The sequence below is a fragment of the Ursus arctos genome, unplaced genomic scaffold (genome assembly GCF_023065955.2).
Source record: "Ursus arctos isolate Adak ecotype North America unplaced genomic scaffold, UrsArc2.0 scaffold_9, whole genome shotgun sequence".
Classification (NCBI taxonomy): Eukaryota; Metazoa; Chordata; class Mammalia; order Carnivora; family Ursidae; genus Ursus; species Ursus arctos.
Window position 1 is genome coordinate 60,356,703 of NW_026623111.1, and position 13,400 is coordinate 60,370,102.

The window sequence follows — 13,400 nt, forward strand, 5'->3', positions numbered from 1 at the left end:
CTTACTTTTGGCCAAATTCTAAAGGAAGCCAGGGGACCCAGGAGCCTGCTGATGTGATTCATCCAGGCCACCTGTGTCGGCTGACAACAGGGTTAAATGGAACTCCTGTGCTCAGGCTCTTAATCCTGGGACAGAATTATACCCCTGAGAGATGCTAAGTTACTGTCTCTTGGTGGGTGTTATTTTGCAAGTCAATAAGATTAAGACCTCAGCCACTCAGGATTGTATGTCAAACACTGCACTGGCCATCAGGGAGATTTTTATGTTGACTCCAACTGAGTTAAGGGTAACAACTGTAGTTTGGTTGTACCCTAGTTCAGAAACAAGTAATTTTGGCTTTTGAAGGTATCTTCCTATTATAATATTTGAGATACCATTACTTTATGTATCAACATTTATGAAAATTGGTAATTTAAGAAAAAGGACTGAACACTAGGAAGCCTAGAACATCATAAAATCTTGGTCTTGGAGGAGAATATCCATTTTTTTCTTCTAGTTAGATTAGGAGTCCTCTCTAAAGGGCCTTCTATAACCATTAGTGGGAGGATCTGAAACTCAGCCCATTCCCTTTGCCATAGGACATAATTATTAGTAAGAGCTTCCTTACACTGGGCAGAAATCAACTCACTGTTCCTTTCACTAGTTGTTTTAATTTTTCCCTCCAGACCTACATAGCTTAAATCTCATCATCCTTGAAATACGTGAAGATAGCCGTCATTTCTCTCTGACACCTCATTTCTAGGCTGTGCATTCCCAGTTTCTGCAGCCTGTCCTCATATGATACAATTTAATTCAAGAGTCATTTATTGAACTCCCGGCTATATGCAAGGCACTTGGTCCAGGTTCCAGAAGGGTACACCTACTAAGCTTACAGTGTAGTGGGGATGGGGAATATAAACACTTACCAAACGCAAGACAGAATGAAATGTGTTGAATAGAAATTTAACTTACATACTTTTAAGCCTTCGTCCAAGTTTTGGGTAAATACGATAGGAAAAAGGGAAAGGCCCTTCAGCAGGTCAGTAAAGAGCCCTCTCCAGATTGAGACCATTCAGTTAACTCACGTTGGTGGGTATTGTCATTCAACAGGTTCTTACCTCTGGTCATCTTATCCACCCCATCAAATCACAGAGGACCTTTATCATGCTTTGCTGAAACCAGAATTCATTATGCCCATTCTAACAATTGTCATTCAGGGTGTTACACATCTCCATAGTGGGAATAGGTTAGAACCTCAAAGGACAGGGGAGACAAAGAGTGATATGACACTTTTTTATACTCATCAAAAGAGGAGACATAGTTTAAAATAAAAGATAAGGGAAAAAGTTAATGTGTCTATATGTCAAAAATTATTGAAGCTAAGTGGTGGTACATGGGTATTTATATTATTCTACATACTTTTCAGTGTATTTGAAATATTTTAAAATTTATAAAAGGAAGAAATAAACACTGTCAGTAGCTCATAGTAAAACCTTTAAAGTTGACTATGGCCATGGCAGATCATGAGCCACCAGAGACAAGTGCCACCAAGTGATTGGGGATACTGGTTTATGCTTAACATTCACTTGCTGTACCTGTTTAGTTTCATTGTTAAAATTGTTCTTTGAGTTAAAGCAAAAACAAACAGCCATTCGTAGATGAGGTCAACTGGGAACTTCTGGATCTTGCATCACTGCTGGGGACTGTGTGCTTCAGGAGTGGCTCTCTTGGGAATGACTGTACTTGAGATCGTGTTCAAGCACCTCTAACTCCTGGTCTGTTATCACTACAGCTTATGGAATTCAGCATTCTCTCTATCCTTTACACCTTCTTCCTTTGGGGTGCTTTCCTAACTTTTTAACCTTTTTCCCCATGTAGATGGGTATTGGATCGAGCATGCCTTGTTACTTCCTATGTGAAAGTGACCCAATGTCCTTGATCCCCCATTTCTGCATCAGTAAAATGGCAATAATGGTACCTAGGATTCGTATTCATTTCTAGGACCGCCATAACAAATTTTCACAACTGGCTGGCTTAAGACAATAGAAATGTATTCTCTCACATTTCTGGAGGCCAAAAGTCTGAAATCAAGGAATTGGCAGGGCCATGCTCCCTCTGAAAGTTCTAAGAGAGTCTTCCTTGCCTCTTCCAGCTTCCAGGCACCAGGTATTTTGGTTTGTGGCAGCATAACTTTAATTCCCAACTCCATCTTCTCATGGCTGTCTTCTCTGTGTGTCTGTGTGTCCTCACCTCTTCTTACAGGACACCAGTTATTGGATTTTGGGTCCACCCTAATTCAGTATGACCCCATCTTAATGTAGCTAATTACATCTGCTAAGACCCTATTTCAGATGAGGTAGAACTATGAGGTTCCACATCCACATGAATTTGGGGGGAATTATTTGGGGGCTTAAATAAGATACACTGTGTGGAGTACCTACACAGGGCGTGGTACACAGTAGGTGCTCATTAAAAGATAGTTCCCATCCCTTAATAACTGCTGATATACAAATGTCTGAGGGGAGGAGAGCTCGCAGCATTGACTAATATTTCCCTGGGAACTACGCGGGATTTGATTTTCAAGACACTTTCCTGTACCTCACTTTTCCCATCTACCAAATGAGGCCAAGCACTTATCTGCAAAGTGTGTAGAAATATAGAGAATGGTGAAGTGTTCTTTTTTAAATCCACATTCTGGTTTTCCAGATGTGAACATAGCAAAGGAAAACTTCTTGAGAATGTGACTTAGAATCAGGACACAGAACGGAGGTGGGAAAATACAGTTGTTCGCACTGTCTGAAAGTGTATCATCAGTTCAGGCTGCCTTGGGTTATTTGCATTCTTCTCATTCTTTCAGCCTTGGGGGCCTTTTCTTGACATCTGGCTCTCCATAGAAAAAGCACCTGTGGTGGCCCCTTCTTTTTAATATCAAGTGCCAGCAGGTAGTGAGGCGTGTTATGCTGAAACATTGCTCACAGTCTCCTCAGGCTTTGGATGAAAGAAAGTGGAATTTCCCTGAATGAGCGGGAAGTGTTTCATTAAAAATCTTAGTTGCATAAAACTGCCTATAATGTGGAGCTTTGAAAAGCGATTCTTGCCCTGCTCCAGAAACTATATTTCAAATGACATCTCTATAAACTTTGAACGTGTTGTGTGTACAGAAATCCAAAGAAGGTAAATAAAGGAGACATTCCAGATCTTCATTTAATCCAAATAACTTATTTCAAGGAATTTGCTTTCATCCAGAGGTGGAATAAAACCTGATTGTATTAAGAGACACCTTTCGTATGTCTCTAGGCATTGAAGGCAGCCACTTGTGAGATAAATGGATAGAACTGTCATCACTGGCAATCCTGGAAACAGTAGCTACCCCAAGGAGGCACAGGGAGATAGGCAGCTAGTGCCAGGAGGCTGTGCAATTGGCAGGTCCGTCCGTGGATAAATGCAGCTGAAAAGATTTGATTAACAGACACTCTTGCATATATGAAGCTCACTCTTTGACTACTGGTGATACTACTATATTTATATTAACTTATTCAACCAACTAATATTTAAGTGCTTACTATGTGCTAGGCACTTAGGGATATAGAGATAAAAGTCAGTTCCTATTCTTAAGGGGTTCTCAGTCTAGTGGAGGAGATATGTAGGTAAACATTCATTCATTCGATAACTGATTGAGCATAGTGTCTCAGGCACTGAGTGTCTTGATGGGTGTGTTGAAGAAGATAGATATTTCTTAATATTATGAAATCTCCAGTTTAGTAGGGGAGACACACATTTAATAATTACACAAATGACCGTAGAATTGTATTCCTAAGCCATTCCTAAGAATGGCTATAAAATAAAAGGTCAGGGTCCTTTGAGAATGAATGACAAGGCCACCAAGTCATTGTTGTTGTTTTCCAATCATGACACTGCAGTAGTGCCGCATGGAGGGGATATAGGGAGCGCACAGGAGTGGGATTTGACCCAGACTGAGGCAGGTTAAGGAAGAGTTCCTGAGAGAGGCAGCATTGAGTCTGGGAAGATGAGTAAGAGGTAACCTGGCAAATCAGAAGGGTAGACCTCCTCCCTGGTCTCAGTACTTTCCCCTAGGTAGATGATGATACTATCCAGCAAAATGATTCCAAGAGGAGAATAGGTTTAGAGAGAGCAACAACAAATTTGATTTGGGTCACCTTGAATCTGAGATACTTGCAGATGTCTAAATTAAAATGCCCAGAAAGCAGAGAACCATATGGGTCTGACGCTCAGTGTGGAGATGACTTGGGACTCACTAGCAACAATTAAAAGAAGGGAGGAACAGGGACTCAGACTGGGAGAGGTGCACAGAAGAGGAGGAGCTGGAAAAGGAGACTTAGAGCATCTGGAGACTGGAGGGAAACCAGGAGAGAGTGGTGGTGTAGAAGCCATGGAGGGAGGGACAGAGGCTGGTAGTGTCCAGAGTTGTGGAGGAGTCAAGCCAGATATGCCCTTACTTGGTCACTGGGTTTGGCATAGGGAGGCCATCGACCTCTTCAGTAGGTGCCATTTCATGGGCTGATAAGAGCAGTAGATGGAATGTTGTGGTGTGGACACAGGCACAGACCTCACAGTTTCTAAGTTTTATATCTCTCGTTTTTCCCCAGGGGTTATTTTCTCCCCAAGGGAGCAAAACCTTAAATCACAAGAACAAAGCTGTTATCATAGCATAGTAACCATCATAGGGTGAGGGAGAGTGGGAACTGTTGGTCTCTGTGTAGGGATTGTTTTGGCCTCGCCTGAAATTGTCCCACATTCAGATGAGTGGTCCGTCTTCCAGCAAGACCCGTCAGGAATGTCCTCGCCAAGCCCAGAGAACATATTGCATTGTTTCTCTGTTGGTATTTGACTGGTATGCCCATGTGTTGTTTTGGACCCTGTAAAGAGTAACCTTACCTTCAGTAGAACTATCGAATGATCTCTTTAGTCTTTCTGTTAAAAAGTGTGTGTTTTCTACCAATTGGGTCAAAACAGTGCAGGGTTCTGTGAGTAGTCTTTAGTTCTGGGCATGGGCTATGGGAGAGCATTATTACTTAGTATCTTTTTTTTTTTTTTTCTGTTTTCACTTTCCTTGTAGCTTTTTATATTAAAAAGACCATCCAGAGGTCTAGAAAGTGGTCGGTGCATTACATTTTTCAAATGCATTAATTAATTAAAAAGGAAAAAGAGAGGCACTTGGGTGGCTCAGTTGGTTGAGTGTCTGACTCTTGGTTTCAGCTCAGGTCATGATCTCAGGGTCGTGAGATCAAGCCCCGTGTGGGGCTTCGAGCTCAGCAGGAAGTCTGCTTGGGATTCTGTCTTCCTCTCCTTCTGCCCCTTCCCCCCATTTGCGCTTGCTTTCTAAATAAATAAATAAATAAATAAATAAATAAAATCTTTTTTAAAAAGTGAAAACTAACAGAACTTAGAAATTGCAAGAGCAAAGAGGTAGCTTGGGGAAAGCAAACTAGTATTTATATAGTGTGTATCATGATCTGGGACCTCTCTCACTGTCAAACCATGTCCATTGACTAGTGATGGTAACACCAACTGGGAGTTTGTTAGAAACGCAGGTTCTTAGGCCCTACCACAGACCTGCTAACTCAGAATCTGCATCCCAGGTGATTTGTGCTCACTGTAGAATTTGAGAAGAATCGCTCTAGGCACTTTATAAACTATCACATTTAATTCTCATAGCAAACCTGTGAAGTACAGATAGTTAACCCCTGTGTCAGTCAGGGGTGACTGGAGAAACAGAACCAGTCAGAGATATTATTAAGAGATTTATTCCAATGAATTGGCTTACGTGATTGTGAGGGGACTAAACAAGTCTGTAACCATAGGAGAAGCAGTCAGGAAGGGAAGATCATGGGCAGTCTGGAACCCTTGGGCTTAGGCTGAAACTCTTATCCACAGGCGGTCAGGAGGGGGAAATCCTGAGAAGGGAGAGCTGTTGTAGACCTGGGTGGTATTTGGAGTCTAATTGGCCAGGATGAGCCCGGTTCCTTTTAAGGGCTCATAGATTAGGCCAAACCCACCGAGGATGATGTCCCTGGCTTAAAGTCAACTGATTAGGACTTGAAATACATCTGCACAATGTCTTGACAGTAGCACCCAGATTAGTGTTTGGTTATGTAACCTGGAAAAGGTCTGTGTGTGCTACAAATGGCGTTGCCTTCCCTTGCATCCTTGTAGTTTAGCCTCGCTAAATTGACATCTAAAGCTATCACATCTTCATTTTCAGCAAACAGAGGTCAAGCAATGTCTCTTGGATCATATAGCCAGTCAGTGCTGCCCAGGCATTCAATCCCAGGACTGTCTTAGCATGTTGCTTCTCAAAGAATGATCACTTTCCAAATGTGTGGACCAGACCAGTACTTGGAGAATCAACGCTGCACATCAGTCGAGTAACAATTATTTGCAGAGTTCTTGGTGCCTCATGTGTAGGCCTGTGGTAGGTTCTGTGTCAATAAGTGTCATTTAGCAAAGCGTAAGTAAAAGTGAAACACGGTCAGCTGACCAAAGTGGTTTCTAGTATGTAGCTGTTTTATTGGCTGGAGCTTTTGTTAAAGTAAACTTGACTTACCAAGATTATTGCCTTGCAGAATCTGATGGAATATATATGTGCCAGGGTTTATAGGTTGCAGCTTGGTTACTAGCAGATGGTGTTTGCGTCCTCATGTTCCTGTTTTTTGTTTGTTTGTTTTTCCACTTCACAGCTCTTTGTTTTTTAACCTCAGGGTATTAGTTTTGGAGGAGACTTGTATGTGAGTGTTGTAGTTTTTTGTTTTGTTTTGTTTTTTTGGTCCTTTAAGTAAAGTTATTTGCTTTTCTTGATTGTTAGAAAATGTGCTCCAACAAGTTATGACCAGGTGCCTTGCATTGCTGAGTGGTTGTCACATAGTTCTAATTTTAGAATATGCGATATTTTGCTTAACATTTAAAAATATCTACACTTGAAGCAGATCAGGGCATGCAAAATCTTTGAACCATAGGCTGCTAAAGAAGTGGAATTTGCCCACTTCTTGAAAACCATTAACCCTTTTATGATTTCCATGTCTTTATTCTTGTATTCCCTTGTTCTATCCTGATGACCCACATTTCAACAACTCAAGGCTTAATTGGGCATTTTCTAATCAAAATATTTTTGTTGTTCCCTTTGAGGCTGTCCTCTTTGCTGACCCTCTCCTGTAAACCCACTGAGCCTAGTTGCTCCAAAAGGGTCTTAACCCCAAAGTTGACCTTTCTATAGCTGCCTGTAGGAAAGGTGATATGTGTAAGACATGCAGCCCTTCAGTAACTTTGGAAACTTGCGGTTTTCAAAATAAACAGGTCAGGAAATTAGTAACCTATGGTTCAACTTGCAGAAGATTCAAATATATATTTAATTTAAACTTCCCTTAAAAAAACAAAACAGCTTTGATGAATGGCTGATTTTACAGAGTGGTGAGAAACAGCTGTTTGACAGACTGCTTGGGAAATTAAGATCTTGCTCCCCCCCCCCTTCTAGAATCATGAAACCTTGATATAAACCTGGGCCACAGAATACTAAATGGTGATCAGTTATCAGAGGTATCTATTATAAATGCCATCTGTTCAAGGCTTCACATATATTTAATAGCATTTTTGCTGAAGTACTCTATTTATCATAAAACCTGTCACTTGTGAACGATGTGGAAGTCTATATTAATTTGGAGCCAGTGTACTAAGTTTGAATCACATGAGGCTTATTAGCATTTGCCAGGTCAGGACCCACTTGGGCTCTTGCCCTGTCTCTTTATACAGGTGTAGTTTTTAAAGATAAACTTATTTTTTTAATATCCCAAGCTTATCAGCGAGACCACAGTAGCATTATGCAAAGTGACACAAATTACTCTACAAGCAGTGTTGCCATCTATTCTTTGGTGATTTCCCTATAGACCATATCAAAATTATGTTCTGATTAATCACTTTTTCTAGTGACAACTAAATATATAAATAACAAAAGCAGATCTTAGCTTGGTGGCAGTCTCCCAGGGGTGTAGAATTTTTATCTGTGTATCTTGTGCCAACTTGTATTACAATAATATATGTAAGTGAGCTTCACTCCAAATCCTTGAGCCTAAATTCTGGTCAATTTAGTTTAGTTTCTTCCAAAGCACTTAATAAATATTTTTGAATGAATGAGTGCACAAATGAAAATACTGGTGCATTTAAAGAGAAACTGTGGTCAACTCTATAAATAAAAGTTGGAGTAGAGAGCTGGAAGGGCATGTTCCTAGGTCCGGCTTCTCTTCTTGGTGTCGGAGATGAAAACAGAGCTGCAAAACTACTTGTATGTTCTTCACTGTGTTCCTCTACTAGAGAACGATTCCATTAACTGAGTGTGATGATTTGGAAGGGACATATATGGAGGGGCGCCTGGGTGGCTCAGTCGTTAAGTGTCTGCCTTTGGCGGGGGGCATGATCCCAGGGTCCTGGGATTGAGCCCTGCATCGGGCTCCCTTCTCCGCTGGGAGCCTGCTTCTTCCTCTCCCACTCCCCTGCTTGTGTTCCCTCTCTTGCTGGCTGTGTCTCTCTCTGTCAAATAAATAATACAATCTTAACAACAACAAAAAAAGGACATAAATGGAGTGGTGAGAGGGGATGAAACCCCTTGTCTTGTTTTCCTGGTCATCTGGTCAGCAAGGGATGACATCACCCTTACACCTGCCCTTGCCTTGCCATTGGGAAGGATGATGACTCACAGACCTCATTTACAAAGGTGAGAGACGGTTGTAGGCAGAAAACTGAGCTAGCTGACATTTGCTCTTTGGAGAAGGAATTAATCAAATTTTGTCCCCACAGTTTGCAGATGTCCCAGCTTCTGCCTAGGCATTTCTTGGGGGAGAGCTCAAGGGACTAACTTCATGCAATGAAAACGAAAGTTTAAAGGCAGCATCCGCGTTCAATTTTATACCTCTGTTTCTGAATGTTGGATTTAATGGGGAAGTGCTATTGGCTATATAATTAAGTAGGACCTTGAGAACGTGGTACTGAATTTTGGATTTGTGCAACATGTGATTAATGAAAGGTGGAAGTTTTCTGACTGGAGTCTTACCACCTGTCAACAGCTATGCTGCCCTTTGCTTCCCAGGTGAGAGGGGAGTAACTTTTCTCATTTCCTTCTATGGAAACAAATACTCTTTAGTCATAGTAGTGTGCATTTACATAAGCTTGATTTCTTCCTCTATGGAGAACAAGAAGGTATATAAGTCAGAGTTTCACCAGAGAAACAGAGCAAGTAGGATATGTATATATATGTGTGTTTATGTATACACGTATATGTATATGTGCACATGTATATATGTATATACTCATATACATGCATATATGTACATATATATATGTATACACACACACACACATGCATGTACACATTTATTTTTCAGGTAACTGGCTTATATGAGTGTGAGATCTGACTAGACCACTGAACTCTGTAGTCCACCATGGAATTTCTTCAGGAAAACCTCAGTTCTACTTTTAAGGCCTTCAACTGTTTGGCTCAGGTCCATCCAGATTATCAAGTATAATCTCCTTTGCTTAAGGTAACTGATTGTAGATGTTAATCACTTCTACAAAATACCTTCACAGTGACACCTAGGTTTGTGTTTGAATCAATGACTGGCAGTTACATCCTAGGCAAGTTGACACATAAAACTGACTGTCACCGAAGAGTTTTGCACATTGGATTTCTAGCCTACAAATTGATTCTGTATCATGGAATTTTTTGCATTGCTCCAGTGAGGGGTCATTGACATCATGGTCATGAGTTCAGGCCCTGTAGGGACAGTTGGCATTACTCTGCCCCCTGCTTTCATGATATAAATAGCCATAAAAAGGTCAGCAATATGAATGGACAGCCATAAAAGCACCGTTACAGTTGGAAAATGGCTCAAAGCATGTGTGCTACAGATGCGGTTTTATTTCCAGCTATTAACTAACTAGTTCTGTCCAGGTGAAGAGACATCATGGCCTTACTGCTGAATTGTAGGTGAGTCTCACAGAGGGGTCAAGGGCTTGCCCATGCTAAAGGGCACAGTAAGTCATTGGGGGCTTGCCTCGGGATAGCCATCATCTGCTTCCAGTTCTGCTGTATTTAGATAGAAGCTTTTCTTATCCTGACTATCTAACCCACATGTGTGGTTATAGCGGGTCTTATTAAAATACACAATTGTGGGAAGTATTTTCATTTTCATTGAACTTAGGTTTGACCTTTCAAAACTAAAGGATGGAATGTATGCTCTTCACTTATCTTGGGAATTAGTGGACAGGGCAGTGCATCCCTCTTGGTTTCTTTCAGTCCAGACTGGACAGCCTTAATCATTTCCTTTAATATTCGTATGACAATCTTTCACTGTCTTGATCACTTTCCTTGCACTTCTCTGAATCTTCTTGCATTGTTCTTGGAGTACAGAGGTTGGCAATATGCTCTCAGTTCTCCAGGTTGAGAACATGGTGTGAGGAGAAGATACAGATGTGGTTTTGTCATCCGTGGATGTTTTTGCTGGCTCCTTCCCCTCTAAAAGTTAGTGTGTCTCGGGTTCTATTCCACACCTACCTCTGTTGCTCTGGGCTCTTCCCAGCATCTCATCCAGCACTGTGGCTTCAGGTAAGCCATCTCTCCACTGACTTGTAAAAGCATCCCTCCAGCCCTGATCTCCCGTGGCAGGTGCAGGTGGCAGATCTCTTTTTTACCTCTCCATTTGTGTGTTTAGTGGATCATCCTGCTCACAAATTCAAAAGAGAATCTTTGATTCCATACCCCCTTCCCAACCTGTTTCTTCCACTTTCCCACATCTCATATAATTTTCAACTTAAGCCAAAATCTCCCTAAAATAGTCTTCCTGAAGACTCCCTGAAATAGACCGTAAGTTCTTTTCTCTAACTTCATTACCTCAATCCTACTCCAAAAGTCCATCATCTTTTCCCTAAGTGGATGCACTAGCCTTCTAACCTGGCTTTGCTATTTCTACTGTTGCCCGGTAGAATACCTCCTTTCCTGGCCACGGAAAACCCCACCTGACTGCAATGTAGTCAGATCAAACCTCTTCTCTATTTAATCCCCTTGATGCCCTTCTGTCACAAGTAGTCTACATGCAAACTCTACCATGGTCTGCATCTTCCAGCCTTCTTCTTAGACCTCACCTCGTACTATTTGCCTGTGGCTTACTACAGCCTTTCCTCACATCGTCCCCGCTTGCTACTAGTAGTCCAAGCATTTGCCTTGTCTGTTCTTGGTCCTTGGCACATGCCATAGAAACCTCACGTGACTGGCTCTCTCCCCTTCGGGTCAGAATGTAGAATCTTTTCTTCAGAGAGGCGTTTCCCGTCCATGCTGTCCAAATTGGTCACCTTTCTCAACTCCCTTCCCCATCCCCACTTGTTGGTTAGTTTTTACTTATTGTTGTTTATTTATTGTTTGTCATAATCTACTAGAATGTGCTTTTGTGAAGGCAATGTCCTTAACCCCTCCCTCCCGACTTCCTTTTCTTCCTTTTCTCCATCCTTCCATCCTCCCTGTCTTCCCATAGCACAAGGTGGTGCCTGCCTGGTATAGAATATTAGTCTAACAAATATTATTTTAATGGTTGAATCAATACTTACTACTTATTACTCTTGTGTTTTTGGTCTGTAGCGATATACTAGGTTGAGCGCTTCGGGGATGTTATGGACTATGCAGTAACCTCCAAGCTGACTGTTTTTGGAGAAAAGGTTTTTATGGAATTAAGATTGAATGAGGTTGTAAAAGTAGCCCTGCTCTGTTGGGATTAGGGCCCTTCTAAGAAGAAGAAAGACCAGAGAGCTTTCTCTCGCACATTCATTCACACATCAAGGAGAGGAAGTGGAAGCACACAGCCATCTGTAAGCCCAGAAGAGAGCTCTTGCGAGAAGCCAAGTCAGCTGGCACCTTGATCTTGGACTTTCCAGACTCCAGAACTCTGAGAAATAGATTTCTGTTATTTAAGCCACTCAGTCTGTGGTATTTTGTTACGGCAGCCCGAGCAGACTAGCACAAGGAGTGGTGCACAGTGACTGTCAGGTTGCTTTTGTAGGTCTTAACGCAGGTCATCTTCCACATATAATTTGGGTTGAATCTTCCTAAATATACCAAATTACAGTCTCCCTCATTATTTCTTATCTACTTATTGTCTGTCTTATCACCTAGCTTCTGAGATCCGTTAGTCTGGCATTTTATACTCAGGGGAGTTAGTGTTATCTGATGAATTAGAAAATTTATAAAAATGTTAAAATATGTTAAAGTAACATTTAAAAATGTTGAAAGAAAATAGTTCTCACTACTGGGTCCTGAGGAGTCTATGCATTATTTTCATCTAGGGAAAGGCTCATTTATTTATTTATTTTTTTTAACATCTCAACGCCAGTTCCTTTATAACAATTGGTTTTATTGATCATCGTATCGCTAGTATTCAGGGCAGTAAAACATCTGTTTTAAAATGTTGTCTCAACTCAAAAAGTTTACTGAATGAATAATGAAAGTTTTCTGGACCCATGATTTGTTCTTAGTCTTCAGTGTATAAAACCTTGTTAGAAGTCTTTAGGAAGATTAAATAATTATATACTTTAGAATAATCAGTATGTACTCTTCTTATACCTTTAATTTTCATCCTTCATCTTGGTGTTTGAAGTTAAAACTCTGAGCTAAATTTAGATTTCCTTTTCTTCCTAAATTGGTTTCTCTAACTCTAACTTAATGGTGTCTGTGAGCATAAATTTTAGAGTATTACTGGCGGTGATTGCATATTGCTTTCACTCCCAACATTTTAGATATTCTGTTCCTCAGAAGCGCTAGAGGAGAAGAAAAAGGTATATGAAAAATTTGGAATAATGATCTCTTTATTATTTAAGGGACTTTGGAAACTCCAATTCTTAGGACTCAAATGAGATTTTTTTCCCCTGTAGAATTTAAATGAAAATCATGGAAATCCGTAAGTGTTGTTCTTTATAGACCTTTTGAACTGAAGTAAAAAAATGACCAAAAATGTGTTTGTATGATGAACAAAGAATGGGGTGGAGAGTGATTAGGACAAAGTGGAGCAGAAATGGGGGTGAGATTCCAGGGATAGTATGAGCTGGATACTTCAGGCAAAGGTCAGTAGAAGTTTGCAAAAGTTCCCCTTGTCCTTTGCTTCTACAGGCAATTCATTGTTTTTATTTATTTATTTATTTATTTATTTTTAAAGATTTTATTTATTTATTTGACAGAGATAGAGACAGCCAGCGAGAGAGGGAACACAAGCAGGGGGAGTGGGAGAGGAAGAGGCAGGCTCATAGCGGAGGAGCCTGATGTGGGGCTCGATCCCACAACGCCGGGATCACGCCCTGAGCCGAAGGCAGACGCTTAACCGCTGTGCCACCCAGACGCCCCTATTTTTACCTTG

General features: G+C 41.0%; 1 protein-coding gene across 2 annotated transcripts in view; it reads left to right on the forward strand.

Moving 5' to 3' along the window:
- The window catches only part of FRAS1 (Fraser extracellular matrix complex subunit 1), a 407,808-nt gene that overhangs the window by 97,568 nt on the left and 296,840 nt on the right, over positions 1-13,400 (forward strand). The window lies entirely within an intron of this gene.